This window comes from Bos javanicus, chromosome 5, assembly GCF_032452875.1.
Source record: "Bos javanicus breed banteng chromosome 5, ARS-OSU_banteng_1.0, whole genome shotgun sequence".
Lineage (NCBI taxonomy): Eukaryota > Metazoa > Chordata > Mammalia > Artiodactyla > Bovidae > Bos > Bos javanicus.
In genome coordinates this window covers 73,698,679-73,716,430 of record NC_083872.1, presented here as the reverse complement: position 1 = coordinate 73,716,430, position 17,752 = coordinate 73,698,679, and positions in this window count along the sequence as shown.

The window sequence follows — 17,752 nt, the reverse complement described above, 5'->3', positions numbered from 1 at the left end:
TATGGATGAGGAAGAAACATCAGCAACTTCTTGTCTCCTTGGTCTGGCATTTTTTTTTAGACCCTTGATTTCAGTCTGTGAGTTCTGGGATGGATGGCCCCCGTAACTGAAATGAAGGCTTCTGTCTCCTGGGCGTTGAAGGAGGAAAAGATGCCAGCTGCCTTCCAGTTTACAAATGAGCCTCCTCTGCGCTAAATACTGAGGCTGCCGAGATTTGGGGTAGCAGGTCACTCGGCATTACTTTATTTTAGTTCAGCAGGAATCTGTTGGCTCTGGGTGGAAAAGAAAAGATTGAGTGGTGTAGCAGCGTTTAAATTACCTAAAGCACTAATGTTAAACACTTTAATCCTTCATTATGGCTAAAACAGAGCTGTGGATCATATAATGCAAAAGCCTTTATCACCAAGCCTTTATCTTTTAAAATTGAACAACACATACATTTGAAGGATGTGTTGTCTCCCTGTATCTGGTCCTCCCTGACTTCTCGTTGGGTTCTTTCAAAATAATCACTGAGAGGCTGGCAGATCAATATTTAGTCGTATTTATGTGCATACACACAGTTAAGACTATGTAGATTTGTTTCTGTGTTTTTTGTTTGTTTTAAAGATAAGCTAATAACTGTTGTATTTACTAAGTTATTTCATATTTTATATTGTCTGCCTGAGAACTTACATTTCCAGCAGTTTAATAAATTAGAGTAATCTAACTAACTTTGAAATGCGAGTCAATTAGTGTATTGGATTAAATAGACCAGAAATAGTTTTAGGGACTTCCACTGGTTAAGACTCCAAGCTTCCAAGGCAGGAAGTGTGGGTTCGATCCTTGCTGAGGAAACTAAAACCCCACATGCTGCACAGCATTGCCCACCCCCCTCCACCAAAGTTTTAAAGGCATTGCTGAGTTGAAAAGAATGTAAAGGACATTTCTGAGGTCAAAAAGAAGAAACTGAAAACTACAGTGGGAAGCAGTCTTCTTTTTTTTAGTTTCCACTGCTAAGAGGATTGGGTTTAACAGCCATGTGGAGATAAGATAAATGCCTTTGGCTCCCTGAGAGGGTTAATTGGAAATGAGACAGTCATAAAGCCAGGACTCTCAAAGAGCTAGCTACATCCTCACTTAAAGTGTGTATTAGAAAACTTTGCCCAGCAGCCTGAGGAGATAAGAAGAAAAACTATATGGCTTCTGCTCTCAGTGTGGAAAATCTCCTTTAAGAAGCTGTAATCATAGAACTACTCTCATGTAGGGGTAGGATTAATATTTGTACTATCTTTATGCTCTAGAACTGCCAAACTGAGAAATTATATAAGTGAAAATTTGGACGTACACGAGCAAGTGTTTTGGCAAGAAATGCCAGATAGCATGGGATTACCGCAGCTGAAGTCCCAGTGAAGATGAGTTCACAATAAAAGTTATACAACGCAAAACAACAGTGCACCGTGGCAGAGCAAGTCAGCAGACACAACAAGCAATACAATTAGGACGTCTCACACTTTACGTAATTAATCTACTGGATGGCAATTATAAAAGAAATATTTTTAAAATGATCAAAGCTGTAAAAGAAAGTTAGAAAACAGTTCTTAGTAGATTTGAAAAAGAAAATAACAGGACTTCTAAAAATGAAAAAAGTGTGACAGATTAAAAAAATCAATGGTTGAATTAATTTGCAATTTAGACTCAAGGAGAGGATTAGTAAATTGGAGCTAGCTCTGAAATGAAGAATAGGCTAGAGTAGAAAGGTTCAGTGGGTATTTAATAGGAAAGAATGGAGAGAATAAAAGAGAAACAACATTAATGGTTCGAGGCTTTACCAGAATTTATAAAAGACATGAAATCTCAGTCCAAAAAGCATTAATACAAATGTTGATCATGAAAATAAATTAGATTATGCTAAGATTTACTTAATTGTATACTTTATAATTTATACAACTTTATAATTTACTTAATGCTATACTTTAATTGCAGAATAATAAAGAGAAAGAGAAGCTTTTAAAGAATATTTGTCTTTTATTTTTATACTTGAATGGTAATTTGGTAATGTAAATGTTATTATTGGGCCATATTTTCTTTTTCTCAAGATTTTGTAGGTAGTGTTCTGTTTCATCAGATATTGAATGCTCTGTGGAAAAGTCAGCCTGTTTTATTTTTCCTTTGATTTATTTTTTGCCTCATCACTGGCTGGATTCAGGAATTGACAGTTAGAGCATCCTATATAAACTTCCCTGTCATCCTCTGATGCTCATTGACTAGATTCATTAATGGTATGTAGTTTTAAATTTTGTTTTTAAAATTAATATATAGTTGATATTTTTAAGGGTACATTTCTATGGCTTTTGAAAAATGTACATATTTGTGTAATCCTCACCACAACCAAAATATAGAGCAAATATACCACCCCTAAACCTCCCTCTTGCTCTCTCTCTATACCCTTCCCCATCTCTGTAAAATTTGTCAACTGCAGATCCATTCTCCATAAGCAGAGTTTGGCTTTTCAAGAATGTCATATGTATGAAATCATAGTTTGTAATCTTTTGAGTCTGACTTATATTATTCAGCATAATGCTTTTGAGATTCATCTTAACTGAATGTGTAAGTTGTTCTTCCCTTTTTATTCTTGAGTAGGGTTCTAGTGCATGAATGAATGACATTGTGTTTATTCATTCACATATTCAATGACATTTGGATTGTTTTTAGATCGGGGCTTTAATAGAGAAGCTATAGAGTTTCTCAGGTGGTGCTAGTTGTCAAGAATCCACCTGCCAATGCAAGAGACATAAGAGATTTGGTTTTCATCCCTGGCTTGGGAAGATCCCCTGGAGGAGGGGATGGCACCCACTCTGATATTCTTGCCTGGAGAATCCCCATGGACAGAGGTGCCTGGCAGGCTACAGTCCATCGGGTCGCAAAGAGTCAGGGACAACTGAAGTGACTTAGCATGCACACATGCACAGAGAAGCTACAAATATTTGTGAACAGTTTTGACAGAACACACAATTTTATTTTTCAGGGCATATACTGAGGAGTGGGATTACTGGGCCATATGTTAATATATCTTTCAGTTTATAAGAAACTTCCAGTTTTCCAGAATGATTGGACCATTTTGCATTCTCATCAGTAATGCATGACATGTCTAGTTTCTCTGCATCATCATTAGTACTTGGTATTGATAGTATTTTAAATTTTCAGCTGCTATAATAGATGTGTGCTGGTATCTCACTGTGGTTTTGCGTTTTCTTTGTGACTAATAACATCTTAATGAAATGTCTGCTTTAGTCTTTTGTTCATTTTTAAGTTGGGTTGCTTGTTTTCTTATTGTTGAGTTCTCAGTGTTTTTTTATGTACTCTGTATGCAAATTATTTGTTGGATATGTGATTTGAAAATATTTTATTGCAGTCAATAGCTGTCTTTTCAATCTTTTAGCAATGTCTTCACAGGGTAAGCTTTTAAATTTTTGATGAAGTTCAATTTATCTTTTTTTTCCTCTAAAGGATCATGATTTGGCATCATAATTAAGAATGCTTTGCCTAACTCAGCTCACAGAGATTTTCCTTCTTTCTTTTTTCCTAAAAATTTTAATTTCATCTTTTATCTTTAGGTCTGTGATCCATTCTGAGTTAATTTTCATATGTGATGTGAGTTATGGATCGAGTTCCTTTTCCCATATGGATATTCAGTTACAGTGTCATTGAATTGCTTTTGTACATTTGTTGAAAATCAATTTGCCTTATTTGTGCAGGGCTATTTCTCAACTCTATTCTCTTCCATTGATCTATGTCTCTATTCCTCTACCAATACTGTGTTATTGTTGTTTAGTTACTAAGTCATGTCCAACTCTTCCGTGACTATAGCCTGCTTGCTTCTCTGTCCAGGGGCTTTCCCAGGCACGAATACTGAAGTGGGCTGCCGTTTCCTTCTCCAGGGTCTCTTCCATGACTCAGGGATCAAACCTGCATCTCCTGCATTAACAGCCAAATTCTTTACCAGTGTGTCAGCAGGGAAGCCCACATCAATACCACGCTGTCTTAATCACTGTACCATTATCAGAAGTCATAAAATTGGATGGTGGATGGTGTAATTCCTTAACCTTCTTCTTCTTTTAAAACATTGTTTTAACCATTCTTGTTTAACTGCCTTTTTCTATGAATTTTTGAATCAACTTATCTATCTGTAAAAAGTCCTGCTAGTATTTTGATTGGATTTTTGCTAACTTTATAGATCAATTGAAAAAACTGACATCTTCATTACGTTGAATCTTCTGGTTCATGAACACAACATGACTCTCCATTTATTTGGGATTTCTTTGATTTCTTTCATCAGCCTATTTTAGTTTTCATACAAATCTTGTATGTACTTTGTTAGATATATAATTATAGTGCATTTTAGTTTTACTAGGTAGGGCTTCCAAGGAGTGTTTGAGTATCCATTTCCCAATATTCTTACCCATGCTGACTATTGTCAATTTTTAAAATCATTTTTCTTATATGTGCTTATTTTAAAGTGATTTATTTTGTAGGGTGGACAAAGTCATCTTCAGGACATCACAGCTCTCTTTAGGCCTGTCTTGCTGAATTTAGAATGTGTGTCCTAAATAAGAAGCATTGCAGATGTAATGTGTGTACCATATTACAGAAATAACTCATCTCTTGCCATCTCATAAGAAGGGGTGCTGTCAGCTCACTTAGTATTTTTTCAACTTTCTAAAGAATCAACCCAACCATTTTCCAGAAGAGCATTTTGGATCTGAGTTTCCATGAGATTGCTGTTGTTCTATCATTATGTCATGTTTGACTCTTTTTTGGACCCCATGGACTGCAGCATGCCAGGCTTCCCTGTCTTGCACTGTCTCCCAGAGTTTGCTCAAACTTAGGTCCACTGAGTTGGTGATGCCATCCAACCATCTCATCGTCTGTTGCCCCCTTCTCTTGCCCTCAATCTTCCCTAACATCAGTCTTTTCCAGTGAGTCAGCTCTTCACATCACATAGCCAAAATATTGGAGCTTCAGCTTCAGTATCAGTCCTTCCAATAAATATTCAGGATTGATTTCCTTTAGGACTGACTGATTTGATCTTGCTATCCAAGGAACTCTCGAGAGTCTTCTTCAGCACCCCAGTTTGAAATCATCAATTTTTTGGTGCTCAATTTTCTTTATGGTTCAACTGTTAGATCCATACATGATTACTGGAAAAACCATAGCTTTGATTATATGGACTTTTGTCAGTAAAGTGATGTCTCTGTTTTTGAATACACTGTCTAGGTTTGTCATAGCTTTCCTTTCACTGAGCAAGTGTCTTTTAATTTCATGGCTGCAGTCACCATCCACAGTGATTTTGGAGCCCAGTCAGTTCAGTTCAGTTCAGTCGCTCAGTTATGTCCGACTCTTTGCAATCCCATGAAATGCAGCACGCCAGGCCTCCCTGTCCATCACCAACTCTGGGAGTCCACCCAAACCCATGTTTATTGAGTCAGTGATGCCATTCAGCCATCTCATCCTCTGCCGTTCCCTTCTCCTCCTGCCCTCAATCTTTCCCAGCATCAGGGTCTTTCCAATGAGTCAGCTCTTCATATCAGGTGTCCAAAGGATTGGAACCTGAGTTTCAGCTTCAGCATCAGTCCTTCCAATGAATACCCAGGACTGATCTCCTTTAGGATGGACTGGTTGGATCTCCTTGCAGTCCAAGGGACTCTTAAGAGTCTTCTCCAACACCACAGTTCAAAAGCATCAATTCTTCAGTGCTCAGCTTTCTTTATAGTCCAACTCTCACATCCATACATGACCACAGGAAAAACCATAGCCTTGACTTGATGGAAGTTTGTTGACAAAGTAATGTCTCTGCTTTTGAATATGCTATCTAGGTTGGTCATAACTTTCCTTCCAAGGAGCAAGTGTCTTTTAATTTCATGGCTGCAGTCACCATCCTCAGTGATTTTGGAGCCCAAAAAAATAAAGTCTGACACTGTTTCCACTGTTTCCCCATCTATTTCCCATGAAGTGATGGGACCAGATGCCATAATCTTTGTTTTCTGAATGTTGAGTTTTAAGCCAACTTTTTCACTCTCCTTTTTTACTTTCATCAAGAGGCTCTTTAGTTCTTCTTCACTTTCTGCCATAAGGGTGGTGTCATCTGCATATCTGAAGTTATTGATATTTCTCCTGGAAATCTTGGTTCCAGCTTGTGATTCCTTCAGCCCAGCATTTCTAATGATGTACTCTGCATATAAGTTAAATAAGTAGGGTGACAATATACAGCCTTGACGTACTCCTTTTCCTATTTGGAACCAGTCTGTTGTTCCATGTCCAGTTCTAACTGTTGCTTCCTGACTTGCATATAGGTTTCTCAAGAGGCAGGTCAGGTGGTCTGGTATTTCCATCCCCTTCAGAATTTTCCACAGTTTATTGTGATCCACACAGTCAAAGGCTTTGGCATAGTCAATAAAGCAGAAATAGATGTTTTTCTGGAACTCTCTTGCTTTTTCAATGATCCAGCAGATGTTGGCAATTTGATCTCTGGTTCCTCTGCCTTTTCTAAAACCATCTTGAACATCTGGAAGTTCACGGTTCACGTATTGCTGAAGCCTAGCTTGGAGAATTTTAAGCATCACTTTACTAGCATGTGAGATGAGTGTAATTGTGTGTTAATTTGAGAATTCTTTGGCATTGCCTTTCTTTGGGATTGGAATGAAAACTGGCCTTTTTCCCCCAGTCCTGTGGCCACTGCTGAGTTTTCCAAATTTGCTGGCATATTGAGTGCAGCACTTTCACAGCATCATCTTTTAGGATTTGAAATAGCTCAACTGGAATTCCATCACCTCCACTAGCTTTGTTTGTAGTGATGCTTCCTAAGGCCCACTTGACTTCACATTCCAGGATGTCTGGCTCTAGGTGAGTGATCACACCATCGTGGTTATCCGGGTCATGAAGATCTTTTTTGTACAGTTCTTCTGTGTATTCTTGCCACATCTTATTTATATCTTCTGCTTCTGTTAGGTCCCTACCATTTCTGTCCTTTATTGAGCCCATCTTTGCATGAAATGTTCTCTTGTTATCTCTAATTTTCCTGAAGAGATCTCACCCAAGAAAATGAAATCTGTCACTGTTTCCACTTTCCCCCTTCTATTTACCATGAAATGATGGAACCGGATGCCATGATCTTAGTTTTTTGAATTTGAGTTTTAAGTCAGCTTTTCACTCTCCTTTTTCACCCTCATCAAGAGATAGTTCAGAGTAAATGAGGTATGGATTGATTGCTGGAGACCCAATTGAATTTCCAACTCTGTGATTGACCTGAGGTGTGAATTTGGGAAACCACTCTGCTGCCTTGTCCTTCAGTTCCCTGTAAAGTTAATGAGGCTGAAGATGCAAAGATTGTTCTAGTTCTGTGCTTCTGTTTTATAGAAATGATCAATTATAATTCTCAAATGGGAAATAAAAAAATAGAGAAGTGGAGAAATTTTTTTTTAGAAAATGAGAGAAGGAAAGGACCAAAAGAAGAAAAGGAATCCAAGGTCTGATCACTGCCTCATTAGGCGTTGACTAGTTGTCCAAATCAGCAGTAACTCCAAAAGAGTTTTCCCAAGAGGAAGTAGATGATGGCAGTCACCTTTAGAACCAGCCCAGATGTCTAGTCTCCCAATTAGGGCTCATAAATTCTATTTGCATACTCTTAAGACAGCTATTGTTAAAATCTTCCTTTCCTGTTTTTCAGTATTGTGATTATACTTCCTTTTCACAGTAGACCAATAAATGTGTTAATCTTGTTGATTTCATATGTAAATGCAGCTTCTGAAAATGCCAATTTCTTGGAGGCAACAGGTGGTAAACAGGAAAAAAGAGAAAAAACCCAGCAATGATTTTGCAATAGAAGGAATGGAGATTCAGAGTTATCAAGATACTCCATTCCACAATTATTTATGGAGTGCCAGATGCTGTGCTGAGTTCTAAGGATTCAAAGGGAGCAAGGCATCCATGTCACCACCATTAGTGACACTTAGAGAATTTGCCCAAAGAGATACCCAGTAAGTGGTGAAACCTGTATGCACACCCTGGTCTGTCAGGCTCTAACATCAATTAGGAAAACACTAAACTAATGTGGCTTTAATATCTGTGAGACAAGCTGAGCACTCTGTTCTACCATTCTGTGTCTAGTTAACTTCAATATTTCTTAACTCAGTAGAAAAGTAACTTTGCCATTTACATAGCTGACTAGGCAGTTGATTATAATAACATTGCTATTATAATAATGCTTCATTTATTGAAGACTTTTCACAAAAAAAGATATTGATTGTTTGATAGACTTTTTTAAAAGTTTTCATTTTGAAATAGTTTTACATTCACAGGAAGTGGCAAAGATAGTAGAGGTCCCTGTATCCTTAACCCAGGGCTTCACAGGTATCCCTAATGGCAAAGAATTTACCTGCCAATTCAGAAGACATAGGAGATGTGGGTTCGATCCTCAGTTCGGGAAGATCCCCTGAAGGACAGCGTGGCAATGCATCCCAGTATTTTTTGCCTGGAGAATCCCCTGGACAGAGGAGCCTGGCAGGCTGCTGTCCCTGTGATCGCAAAGAGTGGGACATAACTGAAGTGACACATGCACACTTCCTTAGCCCAGTTTCTTAACTATAACTATACTATATCTATAACTTTATTCTCAATCCCTGAGCAATTAGCCCTATTTCTTGGCTGAATGCTTCTGAGCCACTGTGACATAAATGAAAACTCTTGATGCTTGAACTTTGACCTCTTTGTTTCTGAAATCTGAGAATTTCTTTTTCTATTCCCAGGGTCAGTATATATTAAATATTTTCATTATTATATTTCATCTGAAGTCAAATATGGCATCTGTACCCTGACACTGAATTAAATCTCAGAGACAGAGTTTTAAGTGAAGTAGAAAAGAATAGCTTTATTGCTTTGCCAGGCAAAAGGGGTCACAGCAGGCTAATGCCCTGAAAATTGTATGTCCCAACCTGGAGGGAGTAATAAGTCTTACAGTAATGGTTCAAAGGAGGCATGATCAGCTCATGGACATTCTTCTGATTGGTTGGTGGTGAGGTAAGTAGGAGTCAGCATGATCAGTCTTCAGGTTCTAATCTGTCTGCGGTCTACATGCTTGTGGGCAGCATATCATCATTAATTGGTAACTTCTCACACCTGGAGGGGGTTTTAGACTCTGCTGATGGATATTGCTGTGTATATCTGCTGATGGAGAACCAGGACCTTGCCCCAAGGCTGCACTGTTGTTTCTCTTGACTGCTTCTCCCTGGTCTTGCATCTCCTTCTTTCCCTAATTAACAACTGCTTGAATCTGCGTGTTGGAACTCAGGGAAGATCACGGAGGCTGAATGATGGCTGTTTCCCGTAATCAAAGAAGTGGGGGACACAGAAAGGCTTTGTGCCCAGGAGCCCCACTGGCCTTGCTTGTTATCAAAAGCAGAAGGAAAATAGCTGAATCCCCTAGAGACCAGCATGAACCAAACTTGGGACTGAAAAAGGACCCTGGAACCTCGGCATCTCTCAGTCACTTACCAAGATGCTTTTTGGAATACATCTGCTCACGAGGGTGGGATTGTAAAGTAAAAGTGACACTGCTAATCATAACTGTGAAAATAATTTTCTGAGCATCCCTTCTCATCCTGTCCCCCTTTGCTTTTTTTGTTTATCTTCATTGAGTTTGCTGTCCATTCAGACCCTCCCCTTACTAATAGTCTCTGCTTATCTTGGAGTATATGGAGGGCTGCGCATGACTGAAACATTCACGATTATCCATTTATTGATCAGCTTCCATGAAATTCCCTCATAGTCTTCTCAAGTTGTCTGCAATGTGGTGTCCTGATTACTCCCTTATTAGGTTTTGCTTTGGATGGAATTACCAAGCCAAATTGAAGTTCACGGCTGTTATGGACCATTTCTAAGACATTGCTCAAAAGCAAGTCAGGGGATGCCTCTTGCCTGCTTCTGCCCCTTAGATTTCAGATCAAGATTCACATCCCATGCCCATTAATGCGAGATTGTTGCTTTATTTATGACCTTTACTTGGTGTATTGCAGTCTATTTCTGTTGTCGCATTTTCATCAACTTATTTCAAATTCTGACTCTCACCTTGCACAGTTGCAGAAACTGCATGTCTGCGTTACTTTATTTAGCAGTTGCCTGGACCAATTATATCAGAAGTTCCTTTGCCTTTTCCTCTGCCCTTTCCTTGGACAAGGTGGAGGAGAGTGAGTAAAATTAGGACTTTCTCTATGCTTATTTTTAAACAAAGCCTCTTTAAAACTTAAGAGATATCATCTCCTTCCTCAGGAAGCTGGCAGCTGTCTGGCCCAGGGACACAATTACAGCTTTATCATTAAGACTGGGAGTCACTGATCAGGACCTCCGTCTCCCCTATTCAGTGTATGCTGATGTGGATTCATTTACTAGATCAGCATGGAGGACAGCATGACCTCTTAGGAATTCTGAGAAGTGGGAGTTCAGAAGTGCACTCTCCTCAATGGGGGACCAGCCTGCTTTGCTTTCCCCAGAAGTTCCTGGATTTTTCTCCTGCTTGTCACCTGCCCAGCAATTCTATAGAGGTCATTCAATAGATGCTTAGCTGTGTAGGTGTCAGGTGTTAAGGTTTCATTGCAATGAAAGGATAATTCTCTAGAGTGGGATGAACACAGTCCTTGGTTCTAGTTCCAACACCATCACTTATGATTATAACTGTGACCTTGAACAAATTACTCATATCCTGAAAACTCCACACTTCATCCATAGTGCTCTCGGGAGAAGCTAGCATATCAATAAGTGAAACACACCTAATATTTGTGCTCACAGTGTGCCCCATTGCTACTGTAAAATAATTTTTTAGAGAACTGTAAGACTTTTGGCTATACTCTGGAGGAAAGGGCTTGGACCTTGGAATGAGATAGACCTGTGTTCAAAATCTGATTCTACCATTTATTAATTCTGTGACTTTGAATAAATCACAAAGATTTTGAGACTCAGAATTCTTATTTGCAATATAAGAATTAGGACATAAGATATGTGCAAAACTATTAGTGGTTTCCTTTTCCTTCAACTTTAACCTTGGCTATTATTTTACCATAGCTAGCACAGGTCGTTTTACTTAACATGGCTGATGTTTGGTTATCTGAGAAGGTGGTCATGTGGCTTGGTAATTTTAAGATGACCAAGCCCCTGGAGTTTTTCCTTTCCTAAGTTGTATGTGTTGGAGAAGGCAATGGCACCCCACTCCAGTATTCTTGCCTGGAAAAGCCCATGGATGGAGGAGCTTGGTAGGCTGCAGTCAATGGGGTCACGAAGAGTCGGACACGACTGAGCAACTTCACTTTCACTTTTCACTTTCATGCATTGGAGAAGGAAATGGCAACCCACTCCAGTGTTCTTGCCTAGAGAATCCCAGGCACGGGGGAGCCTGGTGGGCTTCCGTCTCTGGGGTCGCACAGAGTCGGACACGACTGAAGCGACTTAGCAGCAGCAGCAGCAGCAGCAAGTTGTATGTGTATGTATGTGTGTATGTGCTCTTCGTTTTTCTCCCCACGCATTTTTATCTCCTTTGTTCTCTCCACCTGTGATCTACAGGCAAAGTCCCAGGTCCTCCTTATTTTTCCATTGCTGACTTCTCCTGATTTTTCTTTGGATGCTATCTTGCTCATTTGGTCCTGCAAAGTTGCTAAGGGGAACGCTGCGGGTACAGAGTCAGTCATTCTTTAACTACTTAATTATTTATTCTTACTCCTTTTAATCCAAGAAAGGAATCAATGGGTTAGGAAAGGCATTGTGTACTTCTGTTAAGCAGAAGTCAGGAGTCAGGTTAAATGTTACCTAGTGATCTCATTTTTATAATTAAGGTCTAAGGAGAACAGAGATGAACAAACAGAAAAAGGGACAAAGAGCCACCTACAAAGCTACTGCTTTCATTCCCCATCAGTCTACACTGAAAACAAACTCAAGGACACCAGGCCTAATTTGCCCATCAATGATGACCTCCCTGCTTGTCTGGCTAGTTGTATTGGCAGAAACGTGCAACTTATTCCCCAGCCTGGGCACTGCCATCTGTCACTGTGTCTTGTACTCCGGCAGGAAGCTGAATAGCTTGCTGACTCACAACAAAAATTAGGTAAATAGAAAGCCTCGAGTCTCTTTCCAAGAATTGACCTCAGCAGTTCATGTCCTCACCTTAGCTCATATCCCATCCACAGAGACAACCTGAATCTGATGACTGGTAAGTACAGGAGGTAGGGCTGAGGCCTCTGCAGTGACTCTATCCAGATCAGCTTTTCCCTCTGCCCCATCCTACCCCCTCTCCATCCTTCACAGTTGATCCCAAGGGCAACTTCTAATATGCTTCCTACATGCAGATTTCCATCTCAGAGCCTGTTTCCTGGGAAACCTGGCCTGAGACCCTTTTATATTACAAATATTTTATTATGTCCTCTTTATAGGAAATTTATAGATAATATACCTACCACAACACAAAATTAAGAAAAAAAAAAAAACAACCCTAACTATAAAAAGCACAGCAATGCTTAATAAAATAGTAGTGCATTTAATATTTAATAAGGTAATAATATATCAGGTACAACTGTATCTGAAGATAAGAAGCATTCAGATGCCTGCACCATAAAATCACCCAGAATTTGAGAGACACATGATCCAGGGGTGTTGTTTTGCTAACTTAAATGCTGCCAGTAGTGCTGCTGTGGGGGTAGTTTGCGAATTAGTTATCAACTCTTGGGAAAGTTATGAACAAGACTAATATAATATACTAATATAATATACTCTTGATTTACCTGGTAGTTGTACTCCTGGATAATTCAATGTAAAAATAATATAGAAATAGGGAAACATTAGTTTGTGTTTTTCTATAAAGCAGGGAAAGTTTCTCAGTGTGGATAACTATGTAGCTGTGCATTTTTTTTCCCCCATACAGATCTTTCTGCAGAGATGCTGAGAGGTCATGAGGGTCTTGGGGCAATTCTTTTATGTACAGACATGATCACTGCAGGGAGTAAGTGCACTAGGTCCTTACCCACAAACATCCCCATCAATGAGACAGCCCTAAACACTCCTGGAAGTTTTCCATATGCCTTCTGGGAATAGTGTTGGCTCTGCTAAAGAAGGCCAAGGGAGTAAAGGCAAGGAAGTGAATTTTGAGTGGTAACCCCCAAACTGAAGACATTTACATGCTATGCTTGTACGGCAGGACCCAAGTTTCAACTCAGGCCTGTGTGACCCAGCCCTGGTGCCCCTCCCCTCAGCCATTCTCCTGCTCTGTTTTACTTAGAAAAGATCAGGATTGAAGGAAGGACTTGCCTGACTTCCTAGGACCCCCCTACCATCCTCTATTTTCTCCTCACTAATTTGAGGAGTGCTGAAATGCAGAGCCTTTTTAAAAAGACCCTCCTCATCCAGCCTTAGGGGTCACAGCAGTGCCCTTTGAAATGTAGGCACATGGTCTCTGCTAAATTGTAAGCTTCTATTTTGAGCACCATGATAGAGGGGCTGTGGTCCCAGGCTTCTCTAACTCCTTTTCCAGACAGACAGCTTTAATGGGCAAGCTTAGCTTTTATGGTTTGACAGCCTGGTAATTGGTAATTAGTTCATAAAGGCTGTGTCTTAACAGTCTCAGAGGGCATTTGTAGGGGGTGGTTTCTCTGTGAAGGAGCACACAATCCCTCCCTTCTCTTTTCTTTCTCATTTCCCCTGTCACACAATCCCTCCCTTCTCTTTTCTTTCTCATTTCCCCTGTCTTCCTCTGAGCCTTCCTCTTTTCTTCTGCGCCTTTCTTTAAAAAAAAATTTTTTTTTTAATTGAAGTAGCGAGCACATTTTCTTTATGCATTCATCTGCTGTTGGACATTTAGGTTGCATCCATGCCTTGGCTATCGGAAATAGTTTTCTTCACCTTTCTTAATTAGACTGCTCCACTTCTCACCTGAATATGTAGATAGTAATGGGAGAGAGATGGGTGGCAGGATGGAGCGGGGAGAGAGAGAGAAAATACTTATAAATGCCCAATTTCAAAGCACACTTTCTTTCCAGAGCCCTACTCCTTGCCAGTGTCTTAGTCTGTCTGGGCTGCTCTAACAAAATGCCATAAACTAGGTGAACCATAAACAACAGAAATTTATTTCTCACAGTCTGGAGGCTGGAAAGTCCAAGATGAAGGTGCTGGCAGATTTGGTGTCTCTGGTGAAGAGAGTCTGCAGGACAGGTTTGTCAGTTACGTGTGTCTCACATAGGGTTCGAGGCACACAAGCAACAGCTACTTGAAATTATTTTTAGATGCTTGAAATTTGCTCTTTGGCCCTTGTACTATCCCACTCAGGGACTAAGCCCAGTACATCACTCTCAGCTCTCTAAGTAGTGCCCTAAATTATTGAATTCCTTCATGACCATCCTCTCTTCATATGGAGCCTGCTCTCGTTTATTCCTAACGCATCCCTAATTCTCCATTCAGATTGTGTTAGGTTTTACATTCCACCACTACTGCAAATAATTTACCACTTCCCCTCACAGCTAGCTCACTGCCTATTACTGTGAATTATTTACAGAAGAAACTCTGACTTGAGAAATTGAGATAATGTCACAAGTTATTTATGCAAAAAGAATGCAAGCTTTCTCAGACTTCCCTCCTGCTTTCTAACTTCCCTTGCTGCAATTCTTGTTCTGGCCCAGCACTTCAGAAGCATTAACCAAGTTGGTTTTTGCAGCCGATCTCTTGTCAAAATGAGAGAAATTACTGGTTCCATTGAACAGAAGGATAAAGGGACTAGTTCTGACATAGAGTCTTGGGAAGATGCCCTTTCAAGACGTATAGCTAGAAGAATCTTTGATAAGATCAGTTTTCCCTATAGCTTATTTAGGGGACAATGTAATTGTGTCTTTTATTTCAATTTAATTATCATTCAGGGCAGCAGAAGGGATATTATGGATTTTTTTTTGCTGGATTTATATATATGCTTGCTTAGCTGCTTATAATGAGTTTGTTCTTTCAAAAGCTAGTTCTTGACCCCCTTTATAGTTTTAAAAAGACATTGTCCTGAATGCCTTTCTGACCACAGGCACAGGTGAGGAACTGTACAAGGACTGTAAAATGGCTTCTGTCATGGTCTGTCCCTAAGCTGTTCTTCACACTCCATCTTCAAACCCGTTCTGTTGCCCAGATTTGAGAGATAGGAATGAATCACACCCTTTCTCTCAATGTTGAGTCCACAACAGGATGAGAAACAGTTATCAGACAACTGAAGGGCAAAGTATCACTTTTATAAAGGATAACAGTAGATTGGAGCGGTTACCTTGGATGTACCTCGATAATCAAGCATCTGAGATTTTATCCTTGAACTGAGAGCTCAGAATGATGCATCCAAGTGAAAGCTGAGGTCTGTGAAGCTCTCCCCCTTATACAGATTAGTTGCATTAAACATATCAAGGTCAAAGAAGGAGGTCAGGGAAGGATAAGCCTTGAGACCTGCTGCTAGAATGCAGGTGTAGACCCTGATCCTGCTATATGTGCCCCATGGTGACAGCCATGCAGTAGAACAGATCAAATTTGCAGACAGGTAGATGAGAAAGGGAGGCCCAGATGGATCTGTGCATGCTTATTTCCCTTTTCTGATACAACCTCTTAGGTAAGTCATCACTGTATCCAGAAGAGAGGGGTGGAAGAGTTAAGTACATATTGTGTCACCATGGGAGTAGAAATTTCTATGTGGAAACATGAAGGCTGGGAAGAAGGGGGACCCCAAATATCTCTAATAGATTCTGGTTCAGACCGTTTTCCTTAGAACCGTTGTATTGGTTAAGACTCCATGGTTGCAACTGATTGAAACCTCAAATCAATTAAGCAAAAGGAACGAGAGTGGTTTATCAAATCACAAAATGAATGACTACCACTCATTTTGTACGTGGCAAATCAGGAGCTCAAAGAATATTATCAGGGTTCTATTTCTTTCCTTTTTTTGTTTTCCTCTATTTTGGCCTTGTTCTCAAGCAAGCTGTCTACTTTTGTTAACAGGATGGCTGCCAGCTTACTTGTTCTTAGTGATCCTAGTAGGGACTGGGAAGAGCATCTCTTTCTTGATAGTTCCATCAAATGAACCAGAGGGGAGTCTCATGGGTGTGGCCTGGGTCATTTGTCCATTCCTGAGCCAATCACAGTGGCCATGGTGAAAGGGTGGATCTTTTGTTAGCCCTTCACTGGAACAAAAACAATAGGCAAAAGTTTTATCCAAATCACATGGGCTAAGATTGGAGGAGGAGAGGATTCCCGAAGACCAGGAAACACACAGAAAAATAAATTACAGTCTTTTATCTTTTTACTGATCTCTGTGGATTTTTTAAAAATAAGCTTTTTATGTTAGTATAGTTTTAGATTTACAAAAAGCTTGTGGGGATAGTACAGAGAGTTGTCATATAACCCACAGGCAATTGTCTCTATTGTTAGCATCATACATCACTGTGGTACATTTGTCATAATTAATGAAACAATATTGATACCGTGTGTGTGTGTGTGTGTGCTCAGTTGTGTCCAACTCTTTGAAACCCCAGGCTCCTCTGTCTGTGGCATTTTCCAGGCAAGAATACTGGAGTGGGTTGCCATTTCCTCCTCCAGGGGATCTTCCCCACCCAGGCATTAAACCCGTGGCTCTTGTGTCTCCTGCATTGGCAGGTGGAATCTTTACCACTGAGCCTCAGGGAAGCCCACTGATACATTCAGTTCAGTCGCTCAGTTGTGTCCGACTCTTTGCGACCCCATGAATCGCAGCACGCCAGGCCTCCCTGTCCATCACCGACTCCTGGAGTTCACCCAGACTCACGTCCATCGAGTCAGTGATGCCATTTAGCCATCTCATCCTCTGTCGTCCCCTTCTCCTCCTGCCCCCAATCCCTTCCAGCATCAGGGTCTTTTCCATACATTATCATCCAGTAAAGTCTGTACTTTATTTGTATTTGCTTAGTGTTTAGCTCATGTCCCTTTTTGGTTTCAGGATGCTATCAAGGAAACTATGTAACAGGGAGGCATCAAGTCTCTTTAGATTCTTCTTGGCTGTTTTTATAGTTTCTCAGATTTTTCCTTGTTTTTGATGACCTTGACAGCTTTGAGGTGTGTGGTCAGGAGTTTTATAGAATCTCCCTCAGTTGGGATTTGTCTTATGTTTTTTCTCATAGTTAGACCAGGGTCATGGGTTTTAGAAGGAAATCCACAGAGGTAAAGTACCATTTTACCTCTTTCACATCAGAGAACATGATATAAACATGACTTGTCACTGTTGATGGCAACTCGTGATCACCTTGCCAAGGCTTTTTTGGTCAGGTTTTCCAGTTGTAAAGGTATTAATTTTCCTACCCTGTACTGTACTCTTTGGCAAAAAGTTACTGGGTACAGTTTATACATAAGGAATGATAATTATGCTCCATCACCTTGAAAGCAAAGTATTTACTTTATTATTTGAAATTTTTCTGTGCAGGAGATTTGCCTATTTTCCCTCATTTATTTATTTAATCAATCATTTACATTAGTATGGCCTCGTGGGTATTTGTTTTATATTTGGGGTTGTAATCGAATTCTACTTTCTTTAGTCTAAATGGTTCCAACTTTGTACATGGGAAAGGTCTTCTTGCAGTTGGCTCCTGTGTCCACTCGCTTCACCCACCATTGTGTTCCCCACACCTCAACTTTCCTGCTTCCTAGCATTATAAGATTCTCCAGGCTTATCTTATATGTTGGTTGACTTCCTGCCCCAGTC